Consider the following 19,192-nt stretch of genomic DNA (forward strand, 5'->3'; position numbering starts at 1 on the left):
TGGCATTCTATACCACCATTAAAGGGAGATTAGTATACAACAATTATTCTTCATCCACTAGTTCCCCACATTTGAAATTCAAGGTTATACAAATTTTCTTTTCTCTACTTTTTTGGCAACCATAACAATGCTCGTTCTAATATAGCTGAATTGAGTGGATGTTACTGGATGTAAACAACAACAAAATTATGGGATTTTGTTGGGATTTAAAAAACAAAAACAAAAAAAGGACAGTACTGGGCTTCCCAGCAGACGCTAGTGGTAAAGGACCCATCTGCCAATCCAGGTGGCAAAGGAGATGCGGATTCCATCTCTGGGTTAGGAAAATCTCTTGGAGGAGGGCATAGCAACCCGCTCCAGTATTCTTGCCTGGAGAATCCCATGGACAGAGGAGCCTGGAGGGCTACAGTCCATGGGGTCGCAAAGAGTCAGACACGACTGAAGCTACTTAGGATGCACGCACACAAGCAACATTTAGCAAGGAAGGGATAGGGGTTTTGGTAATAAAACCTTAGGAAAGATATAGAAAAATAAGATAAGAGTAAATCCAGGTCTTAGGATTGAATTCCAGTGGTGCATGAGGAGGCAAGGTGCTAGGAGGCTCAGTGGTCAGGACCCAGGGAGTGAGTCATTCAATTGCAGAGGCGCAGAGGCACTGTGCACTGGGATGCAGATCACAAAGAGAAAAATGCCTCTTTCATTCTGACATTAGGAACTGATTTCAAGGCCAAGAGTGCCAGCACAATCAAGCTATCTGCAACAAAGAGAGTTTAACGTAACTGCAGGGGAAGGTTCTTTTAAGAAGAATGACGTAAATTAACTGCTCAATATCCTTGACTACAAATTTAACATGCATAAAAGGTAGCTATCTTTATGTCATGGGAGAATTTTTGCTCTGTTCAAATAAATCATAACGTGTTTTTCATAAGCTCCCTCCTACGGTTGGTTCACCCAATCTCGCCACCTTTTACATAAAAGTGTTATTTCCTGACCAGCTACGAAGAGACCAAGTAGGATGGAGGAGCAATAGTAATAAACTAGGGCTTACCATACTTTTGTGGAAATAAGTCTTTGGGGTAACATGTAATAAGGATGGTGAAGAGTATTAAAGTGATAAAAAGGGAAAGGAAGAAAAAGGAAAGATAAGTGACTGATCATTCCCAGATAATTTTGTTAAACAAAGTCAAAAAAGGTTAATACTGACTCATAAAACTTACATAATGGAAAAATAAAAACAAAACTGGAAATACCATAGTGCAAAAATAAAGCAAATGAAATGTAATGCAGTTATCCTTGATGATTTCAAGATAACATAAAATTAAAAAGGAGAAAGGAAACAAACCTTCCAAACCCTCGATTTAACAACCACTGTGGGTGTCACACTTGAAAACTGATATGTTTACATACTGAGGGAAACCCATACTGTTGAAAACGTGTATCTAGGGTTTTTTTTTTTTTTTTTTTTTGGACAGGAAATAGCATGATTAAGGAGGGGACAGACAGTGCTAACACTCATGAGTGCAGGGCCCGCCATTTGTCCAGGGGACCACGATTAGGGATGTATTTGACCCCACAGCCGTCCGGGTTTTTTTTTTTTTTGAAAACGTGTATCTATATCATGTATTTTGAATCATTTAGGAATCACAGACTCCTCTAAATGTTTTATTTTCACCTTTATCTGTAATAAATACATTATAATTAGGTCAACCACAACAACTCAGCCCTAAAATAAGTTAATATGTCACTTATTAACCAAATCATTGTTATTCCTGGAGTAACCTAGAATTTCCTTTACACAAGTTGCACTTTTTAACTGTGTTTTAGAGTTTAGTTAAAATAGATTTGATTACCCATTAGAAAAAAAGTGCAAGCTTAGAAATGAAATTAACTTATATTTGCAGCTGGGGAGAATTACCTTATTTAATAACATATTAAAGAAGGAAAACATATGGTCCTAAAAATGTCAAAATTCATCTTAAATGCTGAGATAACCGATTTTGACTATTTATGCAAAGAAGTAATTTTAAAAATACAGTTAAACTTCAACCACCACAGAGTAAACAAATACGTTTTAATCCTAAACTGTCTTTAGATGAAGCCTGAAACACAGCTCATTCAACAAATAACCCGTGAGCACCTATTATGCATCACATCAGGGGATTACGAGACTGAACACGAGGAAGACTCTGTCCTCCTGGAGCTCTCAACCTTAATACGTCAATAAAATCGGAGCGTACAATGATCCACTTTCCCAGACTCTAAATTTTACTGCTTAATACGAAATTTAAAAATGATAGCCTGTGAAGAGATAATTTTACCAAAAGGTTATCGTTCGTTCTGATGTACGAACTTTACACTTGGGAGAGAAGAAACAATTTATAACCAGTTTCTCAAAAGTACAAACCTTAGTAACATCTAGCTGGAAGCTAGACTGCACCCAAGGCTGCCTCTGCTGGCCGACTCCGAGCATCTTTCCAGCAGATTCTAAACTCCCTACACCTGTATCAAACTTGCCATGCTCCCAAACACATCCCTTCACGAAAGCTGAAGGCTCGCTCCCAGGTAGGCAGCACGAGAATTCCCTAGCCTCATCTAGCTCCTGAATATCTGATTTCTAAAGGGGCTTTCTCCAACTGGCCCTAAATGACTGACTATAAGAATCTGAGACGTCACTTTAACGTATCAATCAGCTAGCTCCGAAATACATCAAAATCCTGAGTGATTTCTACCTGCCGCTACTCTTTGCGTGGCTGCACATTGGGAGAAAACAGGAAGAAGGCATCTGTTCATCAGGCCGAAAAAATACGGTGACATTTAGCCACCTGAGTTGCTGAAAATTCGGCGGTGCTCCCTTTCTCCATCCCCCAATAATCCTCACGCCAATTCATCCTCCCCGCCCCTGCAAGCAGCGCGGGCCCCTCCGGGCCCAGGGGCTGGACTGGGAAGGGTCACGCTCTCCTTCGCCACCGCTCGGCCTCCCAAGCTCAAGAGGAGGCTGTCAGGTTAACGGGGCGGGTGCTGCGCCCAGCGCCATTAGAACACCTCCGAGCGCCGCACCGAGCTCCGGCGGGAGGCAAGTTTCGCGGGTCCTGGCCCCGGGCCCCAGCCCCTTCCCAGCGGCAGCATCAGCCGCGGGTGGCGGCCAGGGCTGGTCCCCGCCTCGCCACCTACCTACTACAGGGCGGGGGCGCCGGCTCCTCGGGTCCCGGAGAAGGGCGTCTGGAGCTCGCATTTCTGGGAGCGGTGGCCTCTGCCGCTGGGCGCGGGGGAGCGCATCCTCCGGGGTGGATGGGAGGAGGGGTCGGGGGAGGACCGCGCGGTGACGCGGAGCTGGGGCAGGAGGGAGGAGCGCCCAGGCGCGCGCCCCGCGGGACCGGCGTCCTGTGCTAGTGGACGCGGCGGCCACCGCCGCCGTCGGGACTCCTCAGGCCTCTCCCCTTCGCGCGGCGCCTAGCCAACCCTGCGGGTACGCCCGCGGGTCAGGACATCGGCCGTGACAGGCTGCCGGGCCCGGCCAGAGGCGGGGAGCTGCGAGTGGCACGACGCGGTGCAGACGCCCGCCTCTAGCTCCGCCCGGCCCGCGCCACGCTCGGCGCCCCTCCGCCGCGGCGGGGGCCGGGGAGCTCAGCGGTTCGGCTCGGCCGCTGGGGCTGCAGCTGCCGCATCCTCCCTGCCCCGGCGATCTCCGGGCTGGGAGGCTGGGGGCCCCCGCGACGGCTGGTAGCCTCGGCGGCCCCGGCGCAGCCCCAGCCCCGGCTTGGCGACTCCGCCCCGGAGAGCTGCGCGCGCGGCCTCCGCAGGCCGCTGCCCTTTGTGACGCCTCCCGGGAGCGAGCTAGGGGCGCTTCCCGCGGCCGGCCGGCCGGCGGCGGAGCCTAAGAAGGTCTTACCTCGCCCCGGGCGGGTAATCCCCTACTGCTGGCCACCACTGTTAGTGTGAATACGGCTTTGAGAGCATAGCTCGAGTTCGTGTCCCCCCGAGCATTAAAGCCTTGAGGTTCCTTGTAGCTCGGGGACCGCTGGTCACAATAAATTCATCCTTCTGTCCTTTCCGGCGTTGTGTTTCGCAGAGGGGCCCTCATGTCCTCCCCCCTCCCGCTCCCATCCTCCGCACAGCATCCGGGGTGCTGCCAAGTTGCTGTCATTGCAGCAGTGGGGACCGAGCAATTGAGCCCTCCAGGCTGACTCTTGGCAAAGACCCGAGGGAGCCTGGGTTCGGAAGCTTGGCATCAGCTGCAGGCCAGTGCTGTGAGCTTCCCATCCTCATTGGGAAGCTGTTCCTTCTAAAGTCCCATGACCAGCACTGCAAGATGACTAGGAGGATTTGGCCGTGAAGTTGACCCTTACGTAAGGAAACGACTTAATGGTGGAGCCTGCAGCTGGTGCGATAACATTTGTGTGTCAGAGGCCAGACACACAGGCCCAAGAGATAGTGGCCTCCTCTGGGCTGTGGTTGCTGCTTATGCGGTAACAGCCTCTCGTGGAAGACAAGCGAAGCATTTCACTGAGATGGCTTTGGACTTTCAGTTGCAACTGGTCACTTTATACTGTCTTGCAAAATATGGAATAATTACACAATTCTGCACTGAGCATGTATAAAACTGGACCTTGGGTTTACATCTTCTTGTTTTGAATGTGAGGAATTGGAAATTTCCCCCCGCCCTTTTTTTTTTTCCTTTAGGCATTATGTTTTTTGTAAATGATTTCCAAGAGAAAATAGGCTCCTGCAATTTAAAGAGCTGATTTCATTGAATCAGAAGAACGTGGTTTGGGACCTCCAGAGAAACCGAGAGGCTCTCACACTTCTTTGATGTTTTTGAAATCTAAGACTAATGTAAAAACTGGCAAAGATACGCTCCATAGCAGTACAAGCTGTGATAAAATTTTTGAGATGAATTCTTCTAAGTAAGTAGACATCCAGAGGGGTAGGAGCTGCCTTGTGTATGGGTCAGGCAACACAGGCCACAAGACTTGGTCACAAAGACTCTGACTTGATCTACAGCCCCATTTTATTTTCAAAAGTACCTATTATTGTTCATGATATTTTGCCCCATATTCAGAACGACTTGACTAACATATGTATATATGTGATGAATAAGTGAAAGAATGAAGTCACCCAGTGAGGTTTGGCAGTTGCTTACTCTTAACAACATTTGTAAAGAGGTCTGCTTTAGATTGTAGTTTGTGCAGGAAATGTCCCTTGAGTTGCAATTTTGGACTGTTTCCATCCTTCCACCAAGAGTCCCCTTTTGTTTTTCTCTCTATGGACCCCAGATTTTGTCAAGAAAAAAATTAAACAGTGATCTGTTTTTATTAGACAAACATATTTTTTAAGTACTAACCATCAATTATAAAATGTTTCTCAGCCTTTCGAAAACATTGCTTCTAATTTAAGGATCCTCTTTACTACCTTCATGAACTCCTCTAGAACTACAGGCTGTATCACATGCTTATTATAACATTTTATTACAGTGAAAGTCTCAGTAGAATAAAGACTTCTGCTCTTCAGTTTAAAGAGGGAGAAAATTCCCCCTTAACTATTGTTCATTCATTCTTTTTCATTTACTTGGCATTTTTTGATTTGCCTAAGCCTTGTCTTTACAGAGAAATCCAAAGAAATAAACCATTTCCTTATGCTCTAGATCTGTGCTGTCTCATAGAGTGCCCAGGTCTCATACATGCGACCATTTAAACTAAATTTAAAATGTAGTTTTTCATTCCACTAGCCACATCTCAAGTGCTAAGGAGCCACACGTGGCTCATTGGACAGCAGAGAATAGAAATTTCCATTATTTCAAGAAATCCTTTTGGATAGCACTGCTCTAAGTAGAAAGTGAAATTTTAATTGAGATAAAAGATACAGTATATAAACTTATTTGGGAAATCTTAGTACACTACAAATCAAACCTCAGTAGAATGTGTACTTCTTAACAGGGTAATCTCTAAGAGTTCAGGCTCTGGCTTCAGACTTCAGCTCCATCACATGCTGACCTTGGGTAAATAATTTAACCTCTGTTGCTGTTATCTGTAAAAGGCAGATGATAATAGTACCAAATTTCAGGATTGATATAGAGCTTCCCTGGTGGCTCAGATGGTAAAGAATCCACCTACAATGTGGGAGACTTGGGTTTGATCCCTGGGTTGGGAAGATCCTCTGGAGGAGGGCATGGCAACCCACTCCAACGTTCTTGCCTGGAGAATCCTCGTGGACAGAGGAGCCTGGCGGACTACAGTCGATGGAGTCATGAAGAGTTGGACAGAACTGAGCGTCTAAGCACAGCACAGCACACATAGGGATTAAGGGCTTCCTAGGTGGCTCAGTGGTAAAGAATCTGCCTGTCAGTGCAGGAGAAGCAGGTTTGATCCCTAGGTCAGGAATATACCCTGCAGAAGGAAATGGCAACCTACTCTAGTATTCTTGCCTGGCACATCCCATGGACAATGGAACCTGACAGGCTACAGTCCACTGAGTCACAAGTTCAGTTCAGCCACTCAGTCGTGTCCAACTCTTTGCAACCCCATGGACTGCAGCACGCCAGGCTTCCCTGTCCATCACCAACTCCCAGAGCCTACTCAAACTTATGTCCATCGCATCAGTGATGCCATCCAACCATCCTCTGTTGTCCCTTTCTCCTCCCGCCTTCAATCTTTCCCAGCATCAGAGTCTTTTCCCAATGAGTCAGTTCTTCACATCAGGTGGCCAAAGTATTGGAGTTTCAGCTTCAGCATCAGCCCTTCCAATGAATATTCAGAACTGATTTCCTTTAGGATTGACTGGTTGGATCTCCTTGCAGTCCAGAGTCGGACACAATTTAGCAACTAAACAACAGCAACAACAATAGGAATTACATGATAATCCATGAATGATGTTGAGGCTAAATTCTAGAACATGACTCTCAAGAAAGTTAGGTATTTTTACAGCAATATACATTATTAAAAGAAAGGTTTTCTTTTAAAAAATTATACCCTTAGCACTCCTCACTGTACTTGGGTAATAGAGAGTGCTTGGGAAACACTGAGTTGAAGAGAAATTATAAGGCCACACTGATTTTATGTCTTTGAGGGCCTCTATTAAATACGAAAACGGACTTTTCCATCTCTATTACAGGGTAGAGGCCATTATAGAACAATTTAGGTAGAATTGCCATGTCGCTTTTCCTGGGGTAAAGAACCCTGTATGATGAGACTTCGGGGCAGACAGAAGCAGAGATTTCTTCAGCCCTTAAAGGAAGAAAAGAGAGTCACTTGCCCGCTTCTTTTTTGCTCCTCAGGGTAGGAGTGGGATAGTGGGAGGCAACTGGACCCCGGAGTTCAGGCATCAGGTGTTCTCCCAAGGGACTTGCCGGAGGCATGAGTAGGAATTCCACAGCTAAGGGAACAGCACCAAACAATAGCAACCATTACTGCAAATGTGTTCTGTGTTTTTCTTATACAGCTATCCAAGAATAGTTTTGTAATGTAGTATGACTAGTGTGTCTGTTTCTAACCACAATACCAGTAACCTCTCATGAAACAGGAATCCCAGAAACACAGGCAAACACTGCTGCAGCACTTTGTCAAAATGAAAACCCGCTGATAAGTAATGAGCTCACAACCACACAAAGAACTGAAACTTCTTCGGGAGTATTCTCTGGAAAGGGGTTGCAGAGATTTTTTTACTGGGTAGTAAATTTAATCTACCAGCACTAAGAAAGTTCATTCTCTAGTGGTTAAACCAATCCTGCCTTTTCTAGCACAAACAGAAAAACATACCTGCTTTCACACATCTGCCTTAGGCTGGTTGAGACACAGGAGTTCCACAGGAGGAAAATACTGGTGACCTCTGGAGGTCTGTTGGAGAGTTAATTTGCACCTAAAGATGTAGATTAGAGCTCACTGTTTAACAGTGTTGAAGGCAGTGGCTCTTTTTCACAACTGGGGTCATTGGTCCAGAACATTATAGAGAACCATCTTGAGTTTTGAGGAGAATGCAAACAGCTTCTTTTGTGGGTCGGCCTAGGTTCAGGGCTTCTCTCAGCCTGTTATAAAGAGGAGGTATAAATCGTGTCTAAAGAGGAGGGGGAAATTTTCTTGTCATTTTAAAAGAGGAAGAGCCTGCCAGAGCGCATTGAGAAAGAAATACTGACATATATAGGAATGAATTGCTGTCTGGGCGCCTGTTAGCGAGCAGAACTTACGGCTGATTATTTAGAATAAGCCCACTAACTTTGCCCTTTTATTCACAGTTAATTTAAAAAGTATCTACCCTCAGACAGCTTCTGCTGTCTCATTTCTGCTAAAAAGTCTATTCAATTGCTTAAGAATTCATTATATTTTTCAGTAATTTCTGAAAAACTTAAATAACCTAGTGCTAAGATAATTAGCTTGGAGGAGGTGATGGCACCCCACTCCAGTACTTCTGCCTGGAAAATCCCATGGACGGAGGAGCCTGGTAGGCTGCAGTCCATGGAGTCGCTAAGAGTCGACACAACTGAGCAACTTCACTTTCACTTTTCACTTTCATGCATTGGAGAAGGAAATGGCAACCCACTCCAGTGTTCTTGCCTGGAGAATCCCAGGGACTGGGGAGCCTGGTGGACTGCTGTCTATGGGGTCGCATAGAGTCGGTCATGACTGAAGCAACTTAGCAGCAGCAGCAGCAAGATAATTAGCTAAGATATAATTTAAAATTCTGAAATGAACCCCTAAACTCAAAGAGATGTTAAGTGGTGATTGTTGTTTGGACTTACTTGAGTCAAAACAAATTTACAGTGCGGTAAGCTAAAAAGGGGACTTCCCTGGTGGCTCAGATGCTAAAGAATCCACCTACAATGCAGGAGACCTGGGTTCCATCCCTGGGTTGGGACGATCCCCTGGAGAATGGAATGGCCACCCACCCCAGTATTCTTGCCTGGAGAATTCCATGGACAGAGGAGCCTGGCAGGCTATAGTCCATGGGGTCACAAAGAGTCGGCCACGACTAAGCAACGAACACTTTCCCTTTTTTCAAGCTGAAAAAGGAGTTTTTCAAAGAAAATAATTAGAGGTTCATAAACAGTTGCAAAAAATGTACAGGGAAGGCCCGGGTTTTCCCCCATTTATCCCCCAAAGATAACATCTTGTGTAACTACAGTACTATATGAAAACCAGAAATTGGTGTTGGTTTAATCTTTAGAGCTCATTGCCTCTGTGTGTTTACGTGTGTGGGTGTGGTTTCTATGCAATTTTATCATCAGTACAGATCCTTCTACCACCACCGCAATAAAATATAGGACCAGTCTATCATTCCCACAAAGGTACCACACCTTCCCTTTTAACATCACTTCCATCTTCCTCCCCACCACATCTAATTCCTGTAAATCACTAATCTGTTCCCATCTATATACTTTCAAAAATTCTATATATAAATGGAATCTATAGTATATAACCTTTTGTATTGTCTTTTTTTCCATCCAGCATAATTCCCTTGAGATCTATCCAAGTTGTTACATGTATCAATAGTTCTTTTTTTTTAATAAATATTTCACCGTGTGGGTGTACCACAGTTTAACCATTCACCCACTGAAGGAGGTTTCAGTTGTTCCAGTTTTAGGTTATTACGAAAAAAGCTGCTATAAACACTGTGTGCAGATTTTATGTGAACATAAGGTTTCACTTTTCTGGTATAAGTGCCTAAGGGTACAACTGACGGGGTTATTATATTATGTGCATACTTGGTTTTATAAGAAACCGCCAAGCTATTTTCCAAAGTGGTTGTACCATTTTACATTCCTATCAGCAAAATATGTGTGATAAATGGTGCATTGATGATCTATTAAATGAATTTATTAAATTGAAGTACAGTCAAATGTTTCTTTTATCAATACTATCCACTACTCTACTAAGTGTAATTGCTTGTTTACTTGAACCCTGACAGACTAAACTTCAAGATCAGGCATCCTGTGCCTAACATAGTGACTAACATATTAGACAGTCAGTAAATATTTGTTCAGCAAATCAACAAATTAATGAACAGAAAAAGAATAGCTGGATCAGTTTGAAGTCAAACTGAAAAATTAAGTTGTCCATAAATTATAAATAGAACTGAATTTGAGCTGGATACCATGATTTTTTCCCAATATATAATATTTTCCAGCTAGAAATTGGCACTCTATAAGGTAAGTCATTTTTGGGTCAATTAATCAATTAAAAAAAATGCCAAATTACGTCAGGCCAAGGTTATTTGCTGTAGTACTTTAACAGCAATAAATTGAAAAACATCTAAATGGCCAATGATATAAAACTGCTTTGATAAAATATCTATACAATACAGTTAATAAAATAATCAAAAAACTATGTAAAGAATGGATACCTTTCAAAAGAAATTAATAAAAAAAAAGGTTACAGAAATGTAGAGGATGCCCATTCTTATGTAAAAATTTAAACAAGGAAATTTTAAAAGATATACGCATTAAAGATGTTAATATTCCAAATCATTTACAAAGTATTAGGTGTGCCTAGACTATCTTATGTCAGAAAGCAAATAAATGCTAAAAAATTTACAGGAACATATTGAAAGAATACAGGAGAAAGCTAAAAGGGACTCATTGTGGCCATATTTGGGACAATTTAATTATTAAGTGAATAACGACAGCAGTAGATTATAACACATTGACTAAAAACACAAAAATAAAAAAAGAATGTGAGTCCAAACTGTTATTTTAAAAATAAAGAATAAAAGGACGGAGGAGAGAAAGCAAAGTTCTTTACATGAGAATGATGAAAGAACACCGTTTTGCCGTCACCACAGTAGTAACTGATTCATGCAAGGATCATCAATGGATGCTAAAGCCATTGGGTGAGATTTTGCAGGGGAAGAGAAAATTCATACATTTTCAAAGTATTACTTCCGTGGGTGACTTTTTTTTCTTTTAATATTTGTTAATTACCGGTGTAAAGGGTAACTTTACAATGGAGAAATACAGCACACACCTTCACCAAGTGATCAAACTTACTGTGTTTGTTTTCTATTGGTGCTGTGAAAAAATCACCACAAACTTCCTGGCTTACAACAACACAAATTTATCATCTTACTGTTCCGGAGTGCGGAATTCTGACATGGGTCTCACTAGGCTAAAATCCAGGTGTTTGTTGGCAAAGCTGTTTTCTTTCCAGAAGCTCTGGCGGAGAACCTTTCCCTTGCCTTCTTCAGCTTCTAGAGGCCCCTTGCATTCCTTAAATCATGGGCCTCTTCCTCCATTTTCAAAGCCAGTAAAGGCTGGTAGAGTCTTCTTGGGATCATATCACTGGAATCCAACCCCTAGACTCCTTTCTGGACTTAAAAGGACCCCTATGATGACTCTAGGCCCACCCAGGTAAAACCCAGGATAATCTCCTCTCCCTCTCTCACAGATCCCTTAATTTAATCACACCTGCAAAATTCCTACTGTCACATGAAGTAATATCCATGTGTTCTGGAGCTTAGGACAGGGACATCTCAGTGGGGTTCATTATCCTGCCTACCACAATTACCATTAGAGATAATGCACCAGCATTATTTGAATTATGATGTAATGCACTGAGAATAACACATGACTTAAGGTAGTTTCCTGACAAAAGAAACACTTGTCTAAACTGAAGGACTTTTTGAAGCAACTGTCCTCCACCATTCAGTGCTGTAAAAAAAAAAAAATTGGGGAATTGTTTCAGATTAAAGGAAGGAGACTACAGAAACAAGACAAATACAATGTATAATCCTGGATGAAAACAAAAAAATATAAAAGGTGTCAGACAATTGGAAAATTTCCTTATGAACTGTATAATAATATTGTATTAAATTCAAATTTCCTAAGTGTGATAATTGTACTGCTTGTTCTTAAATATAGTATTTCAACATAAAGTATCATGGTGTCTGCAACTACCCTCAAATGGTTCAGAAAAAAAGGTCAACAGAAAGTAAACATGGCAAAATATTGACAACTGTTGAATCTAGATTCCCTTGGACTGCAAGGAGATCCAACCAGTCTCTAAAAGAGATCAGTCCTGGGTGTTCATTGGAAGGACTGATGAGGAAGCTGAAACTCCAATATTTTGGCCACCTCATGCGAAGAGTTGACTAATGCTGGGAAGGATTGGGAGCAGGAGGAGAAGGGGACGAAAGAGGATGAGATGGTTGGATGGCATCACCGACTCGATGGACATGGGTTTGGGTAGACTCCAGGAGTTGGTGATGGACAGGGAGGCCTGGTGTGCTGCGATTCATGGGGTCGCAAAGAGTCGGACACGACTGAGTGACTGAACTGAACTGAACTGAATCTAGATTAGCACTATAAATTAGAATATAATGCAAGCTATAGGTATAATTTTAAATATTCCATCAGCTACATTAAAAACAAAAAATAAAGTGAAATTAATATGAATGATTTCAGTTTGAATAATATTTGAATTCATATATTCAATTAGCATTTAAAATGTACTCAACTATTAATGAGTTTTTACAATTTTTTCCATACAAAGGCTTAAAAATCCAGTATTCATTCACCAACTGTAGAATACCTCAACTCTTACTAGCCACATTTCGGTGCACAAGTCACACTGGATGCTGGTACCACTAAATTGGCACAAGATGGATGAAGGGTCTACATGTGTTCATCGTTCTATACTTGCAGCTTTCCGTAGGTGTGGAATGTTTTAAGATTAAAAGTTTGAGGAAAAAGAAATAGATATTTCTAGGAAATAGAAAATAAAAACAATTTAAAATAGCACAGACGATTTCCAGGAGGATACAGAAGAAACTGTTAACAACGGTCAGCTCTGGACGGAAAGCATGGAGAGCGATCACAAGATGAAAGAGGGAGGATGTTCCTTGCTGTCCTCTTTCTAACGCTTTGTACAAGACTGTGACCAAATCTATTACAACTTAAAATTATTCTAAAAGTAATATCTGCTTTATCTTTTTATCCCAAACCAGATACTTCTCATGTAAGCTCTGAAAATCCCCAACTGAGACGTAAGAGCTCCACCTACAGCGCCCGATATCCCAAACATTCCTTGATACAGGAAAGGAGTGTGGGTCCCATCTAAAATATAGCAATTCCGTTTAGAAATTTCTTCTGGTGATGCTTCCATCTTTATTTATTAAGTCATTTTAATCTTCCTGTTTGCGTATTATTAAATAATTTTTGATAAACTTTATCAAGAATCTAAACTCCATTTCTGAGTTGCTGAAAACAAGAAAAAATACTCTCGCTCAGGCTCACCTAAATCTACGGTGATGGACGAAGGCTGTAATTCACAGTGGCGCCGGATGTTGCCAGCAAATTCATTACAAATTTATATCTGTTTTACTTAACCCTCCTTCCATCTTGCAGCGGAGCGGGGTCTCCAGGGTTACATCAATCCAACTGGACGGTTGGCACTTTCAAAGCTGAGTTACATGCTATTGCCTTCTGCTATTTCATGAGGGATTCTGAACTGAGGCTGGGCAGGAAGGTTTCTTGATTCCTTTGGTAATTGCATCATTCCCTGGCCTTTTCTCGACATAATAAGAAGTGAAGCAACTGACCAGATAATAACAGTTTGAAAAATAGGTAATGGAAGCACAGTGCAAAACGGCTTACTTGGACCCGAATGCACAGGCCCGGGTTCTTCACTAAGCAAGACATCCGCAGCCGTCCTGGCTTCGTTAATCTGACTCCCCAATAAATAAAACAGTCGCGTCCTAAAAGGCCACGAAGCCCTTCACTGTCCACGTTTACACCGCGGGTGCTCCGTGCCAAGGTCGTGTGCAGGGTCGCACCGATCTCTATACCGGAAAACGCTCTCCGCCCGCGGCAATCAAACGTTCGATTTCGTAAAAAGTTTAGTGGGATTTTAACTGCGTGAGAGGGAAAGACAGAAAGACATATAGAAGGAGCAGCTGAATGCCTGAGAAAATAATAAAGCAAATACAAGGTTCTGGACAGTACTTTTTACATTGTCCAGGCATAGATATTTACACGTCACGTAATTCAGATACAGCCCCAGGACGTCTCCTACAGCGTGGCAGTCGAAAGAGGATTCGATTTGGAGGCTCCAGAGGTCCCCTTGGGAGCCGCCGCGGAGCTTGCCTGAGAGCGCCGAGAATTTGCCAGAGTTTCAGAGACTGAAATCCAAAACCGGAAAGAAGTAGGCAGGGTTTAGAGTCAGCAATCTTTCCCGCCATTGGTCCGGTTTACGTAGACACTTTTAAAGAACCAAATACGCCCGGAGAAAAAGCCTACTCAAGTTCCCTGGTGGTCTAGTGGTTAGGATTCGGCGCTCTCACCGCCGCGGCCCGGGTTCGATTCCCGGTCAGGGAAGCTCGCATTTTCTTACTTGCAGTCGAGTTACTGATTTTTCTCCTATTATGGCTGTTTCGAGTTACTGATTTCTCTTCCACTATAGTTGTTACCTATTTTTCTTTTCCATTATAAAAATTCAATTCGTTTCTTTTTTAATATTACTAAACCTAAGACTTAAAATACACTATACCTTTTAACAGATATTTGCAATCAAACAACATAGTGATCTCTGATTCTAAACTACTCTAAATACAACTTAAGCCACTTATAAAATTGCATTTTCTGGCTTTGGAATATAATTTGGATGTGTATACAAACATTAATTTATTGAGCCTTGTTCATTTGGAGTTTCCTTTGACTAAGAAGAGGAGGAAAATAATTTTAGGAGGGATTCCATCTGTTATACATCATACTAAGAGTCACGTTTCATATATTTGGATTATGTGCTTTGTAGATTGTATATAGTTGAACTGTTCCTATCCTGTTCTCCCTTAGGAATCTAAGATCTTTTTTAAGGTATGTTGTTGGTTAATTACCAAGTAATTGTTTTATATTTTCTCTTACCATTCTTCTACCTAACCATTATAGTTAATTATTGTACCTGTTATATTTTAACTTTTCTCAAAGACATTCACACAAATATGGCAAATTTCTTGGATCCAGTGTGTCAGTTCCCTGTAGATTTATCATATAGGCAAAGAAAGACTCTTGGAGTTCCTCAAAAGAAAATATGAAAATGTTGGCGTCAAAAAACAGATAAAATGGTGCTATTAATATATGGACATTACATTTTTTTTCATCTGGAAATCTCAAAATCATTCTAACCTTTGCTATTTTTTAAGCTACTGTGTTTTTTTTTTAAAACCATTTCATATTAAGCCTGAAATTTCACAGTAGCATAGAAATAAACTAACAGCTTGATTACAGCTCCTACAGCTTTGTCTTACTTACCTTTAATCTGTGCTGAGACTGGTTTGGAAGAAGAGGAAAATGTTTATCAATGGCCCAGGGGTTGGAAAAAGCAGAAGGGTTTAAGGAATGTTTCATGGAGAATTTAAGACACAAATATATTTGTTATTAATGTTGTCATTAACAACAAAAAAGGCACCATTCCTCAGCAATTTGCTACGTGGTTTGGCTCAGTGGTAAAGAACCCAGCTGCCAATGCAGAAGACACATGTTCCATCCCCGGGTCGGGAAGATTTCCTGGAGAAGGAAATAGCAACCCACTCCAGTATTCTTGCCTGGGAAATCTCATGGATAGAGGAGCCTGGGGGGGTACAGTCCATGGGGTTGCAAAAGAGTGGGACAGGACTTGGTGACTAAATAACAGCAAATGTACTTCAAATAATTGAAATACATGGTGAGGAAAGGGAGAAGGAAGTGGATATGAGAATGAAAATAGAACTGAAAACTGGTTCATCAAATAACCTAGAGGCTGGTAGGATCTGAAAAGCCTGAGAAAGGGAGCATTTAACCTTAGGAGGTCCAAGGCCTGGCATCTACACCAAGGGTGACTGCACCAGGCTGGCTATAGCAGGGCACCTGTACCGGGGAACAGTGCAGGTCCAGGTCAGGCAGGTTAGTGTAGCCATATTATGGAGGACCTGAAGACAAGCTACCGAGTTGCAAAGGGAATGCAAGAAGCCTAGGTATTTGATAGGACAGAAAAGCTTAAGAACAATAGGGAAGAAGCAGTAATGGCTCTGGAAGTTGTGTTCTGTGTGGTTAATAAAGTTGGAGTGGCCTGAAATGTGATTAGGAGGTTGAGGTGGGGAAACAGACTCAGGAGAGAAGTAAGTTCAGTTTGATCCCAATAGAGGCAGCACAGCTAAATGGTGGCTGGAAAAACAGAATGGCACTTAGGAAGGTAAGGGATTTTGGAGCTATTAGCTTAGAAGTTTAAGAAGATATGGGCTCTCTTTCAAAAAGAGAATCTATAAAAAGGACAGAAGACCAAGGAATGAACCAAGTGAAAATATATTATAAGAGAATGGGAAGAAGTAGAATAACTATGAAGGAAACAGCAAAGGAGCAGTAAGAGATCTGCTTATTAGGCAGATCAGAGAAATTTAAGAAGGAAGTAGCAATGAAGAGAATAGGATATTGCAGAAAGGTTGGAAATGCCAAGGAGAATATCAAGGAAATTAAGCAAAGATGGGTGGTGAGATACTGCTGTTGGGTGCTGAATAGACCAATGGAAGCCATACCACAGGAAGTAAAGTCTATCTAGGAGGCCATAGCTTTAAATGGGGCTTTCCAGGTGACACTAGTGGTAAAGAACCTGCCTGGCAATGCAGGAGACTACGAGACACAAGTTCGATCCCTGGGTTGGGAAGATCCTTTGGAGAAGGGCATGGCAATCCACTCCAGTATTCTTACCTGGAGAATCCCATGGACAGAGGAGCCTGGTGGGCTACAGTCCATAGGGTTGCAGAGTCAGACACGACTGAAGCGACTAGCACACAGATGCACCACATGCTGAAGGTCTGAACTAGTGTTAGAAAGAGACAGCAAACCTATCAATAACCAGATGTCACAGAAGAGCAAATATGGAGAAGACAGAGAGGTCTTAGGAAAGCACAGAAAGCACTCTTGTTCAGGAGCCAGAAACTGAATTAATCTTGTCTGTCAATAGCAGCTGAGTCATCTTGATTATTCCCTGGTGGCTCAGATGGTGAAGCATCTGCCTGCAACCTGGGAGACCTGGGTTTGATCCCTGGGTTGGGAAGATCCCCTGGAGAAGGAAATGGCAACCCACTCCAGATTCTTGCCTGGAAAATTCCATGGACGGAGGAGCCTGGTGGGCTACAGCCCATGGGGTCGCAAAGAGTCGGACACGACTAAGCGACTTCACTCACTCACTCTGCCTTGGGAGAGTGACTCAGCTTTTCGGAGTCTCTGGATCCTTACTTGCACAATGGAGTTGCTACTAGCTCCCATGCATGCTTCACAGAGTCATTGTCATCCATTCATTCATTGATTTAGCAAGCACTTATGGAATTTTTACTCTGTGTCAGTCACTGTTCTAGGCACAGGTAAGAAAGGGCAATAAGACTGTCTAACACAGTTGAGTAGGAATCAAAGGAGAAAGTGACTAAGGTTTTGATCATGGCCTATTAACTTGGAAAGGGTGCTGATGTGGATCAAAGCACAGCAGGAAGTCAAGTTACCTTTAGGTTTGGATTAAAGAGAGGTCATTCAAGTGAAGCTGTCCTGAAGGTAGGCTGACATTTTTTTTTGACTAATGATATATTCAGAGGAGACTCAGCTTTGAAGTGAGAACTGACCCCTCAGGAATGGAGATGCACACCAAGAGATTGAATGCAGCAAAAAAGAAGAGCAGAGGTTTGCAGGACTAGCTGGGGGAGAATAAAGGAGGAAAGGCTGAAGGAGCAGAGTCAGGATAAGTCAGGGTCAAGGAAGTCAAAGAAGAAAGACCCTGGAGATTGTAGGGTAGTCATTGATAGCAACAGCACATTTCTCGTGTTTGGTTTATTTTTAAATGGAGTTTTATTTTCTTTGATTATGGTTAGAATCATTTTAATTGCATCTTATCTATTTTATTGTTATTTTTTGTCAGTTTTTCTACATGATATTGTGATTTAGACACAAAAATATCACATATTTACAATAGCTAGGATATGGAAGCAGCCTAGATGTTCATTGACATATGAATGGATAAAGAAGATGTAGTACTTATATACAATGGAATATTACTCAGCCATAAAAATGAATGAATTTGAGTCAGTTGTAGTGAGGTGGATGAACCTGAAGCCTCCTATATGAGTGAAGTAAGTCAGAAAGAGTAAAACAAGAATCGGATATTAACACATATATATGGATCTTGAAAAATGATACTGATGAACCTAGTAGAGAATAGACTTATGGACACAGCAGGGGAATGTGAGGGTGATGAGAACTGAGAAAGTAGCATTGACATAACACCACCATGTGTAAAACAGTGGAAAGTTGCTATATAATACAAGGAGCCTGCCTGGTGCTCTGTGATGAACTTGATGGGTGGGATGTGAGGAGGGAAGGGAGGCTCAAGAGGAAGGGGATACATATATAATTAGACTGATTCACATTGTCATATGCCAGAAACCAACACAACATTGTAAACCAATTTTCTACCAATTAAAAAATAAAAAATAAATACATCACACAACCTACACATAGCACAACCTTGCTGCTTTGTAGAGACAGAATATTTTACTCCATTTCTTGCTTTTTGAAGAGTGAGGAAAAGCTGAAGGACGGTCTGCAGAAATACTCCACACATGAAGAGGATTCTTAAGGGTAAAGGAATAGAAATTAGTTAATGTGCACAAAATATAGCAAGGGTTATTTGCTGTATACCAAAACATGTATTTCTGTCAAATTGCTTTATTTAAATAATCATCATTCACCCAAAGATGGACTTTGACTTGGGCTGACAAATTCTAAAATTATATGGATGTCTGCACGTAACCAAGGGTGGGGAGGAGGGGAGGGGGCTTTCAACAGCATCTACTACAGTGCCTGACATATGGTTGGTGTTAAATGAATGAATTAACTAATCAGTTGAGCCAAGAAGCAGGTTACTAGGTCTTCACTTAAAACCTAACCCCTCATAATACTCTTTTTTATGAATCACACCTTTATATTTCCACTGAGAGCAGAAAGTAGAAAAAGAATTCAACTGAGTCATCCTGAATAATGGCTATCACTACTGTGTTTCAGATGATTTCTAAATTATTTCTATGAATTTCTATGACATATTTAACATAATAGTGCATTTAATAATTTGCTATTATTTTGTGTAAGTTATGGTTTTGAACGCTCAACTAAGCACTTTATCCACGATATTAGAATCAGTTCTTACAATTATCCTTGGTCTGTAGTTTAGGAAATTTAGAAAGTTTGTAACTT

The 19,192-nt window shown here is 42.0% G+C and overlaps 1 protein-coding gene, 1 long non-coding RNA gene and 1 other non-coding gene across 32 annotated transcripts in view; 1 reads left to right on the top strand and 2 right to left on the bottom strand.

The window, feature by feature from the left end:
* The window catches only part of NCOA7 (nuclear receptor coactivator 7), a 173,830-nt gene extending 170,062 nt beyond the window's left edge, over nt 1-3,768 (bottom strand). For all 30 annotated transcript variants that reach the window (XM_081529824.1, XM_081529839.1, XM_081529822.1 and 27 more), the window contains exon 1: nt 3,172-3,768. The gene's annotated coding sequence lies outside the window, so the exon portion shown is untranslated. The remainder of the gene's footprint in view (nt 1-3,171) is intronic.
* Nucleotides 3,769-13,063: 9,295 nt separating this feature from the next.
* Nucleotides 13,064-14,099, bottom strand: LOC145521359 (uncharacterized). The gene is made up of 2 exons (XR_014065339.1): nt 13,955-14,099; nt 13,064-13,833 (listed from the first exon to the last, which is right to left on the bottom strand). It is a non-coding gene; the product is annotated as an uncharacterized LOC145521359 (long non-coding RNA).
* Nucleotides 14,100-14,224: 125 nt separating this feature from the next.
* TRNAE-CUC (transfer RNA glutamic acid (anticodon CUC)) lies at nt 14,225-14,296 on the top strand. The gene has a single exon. It is a non-coding gene; the product is annotated as a tRNA-Glu (tRNA).
* The last annotated feature ends 4,896 nt before the right edge of the window (nt 14,297-19,192 follow it).

The sequence above is a fragment of the Giraffa tippelskirchi genome, chromosome 9 (assembly GCF_054371585.1).
Source record: "Giraffa tippelskirchi isolate mGirTip1 chromosome 9, T2T-mGirTip1v1.2.pri, whole genome shotgun sequence".
In the NCBI taxonomy this organism is placed as follows: Eukaryota; Metazoa; Chordata; class Mammalia; order Artiodactyla; family Giraffidae; genus Giraffa; species Giraffa tippelskirchi.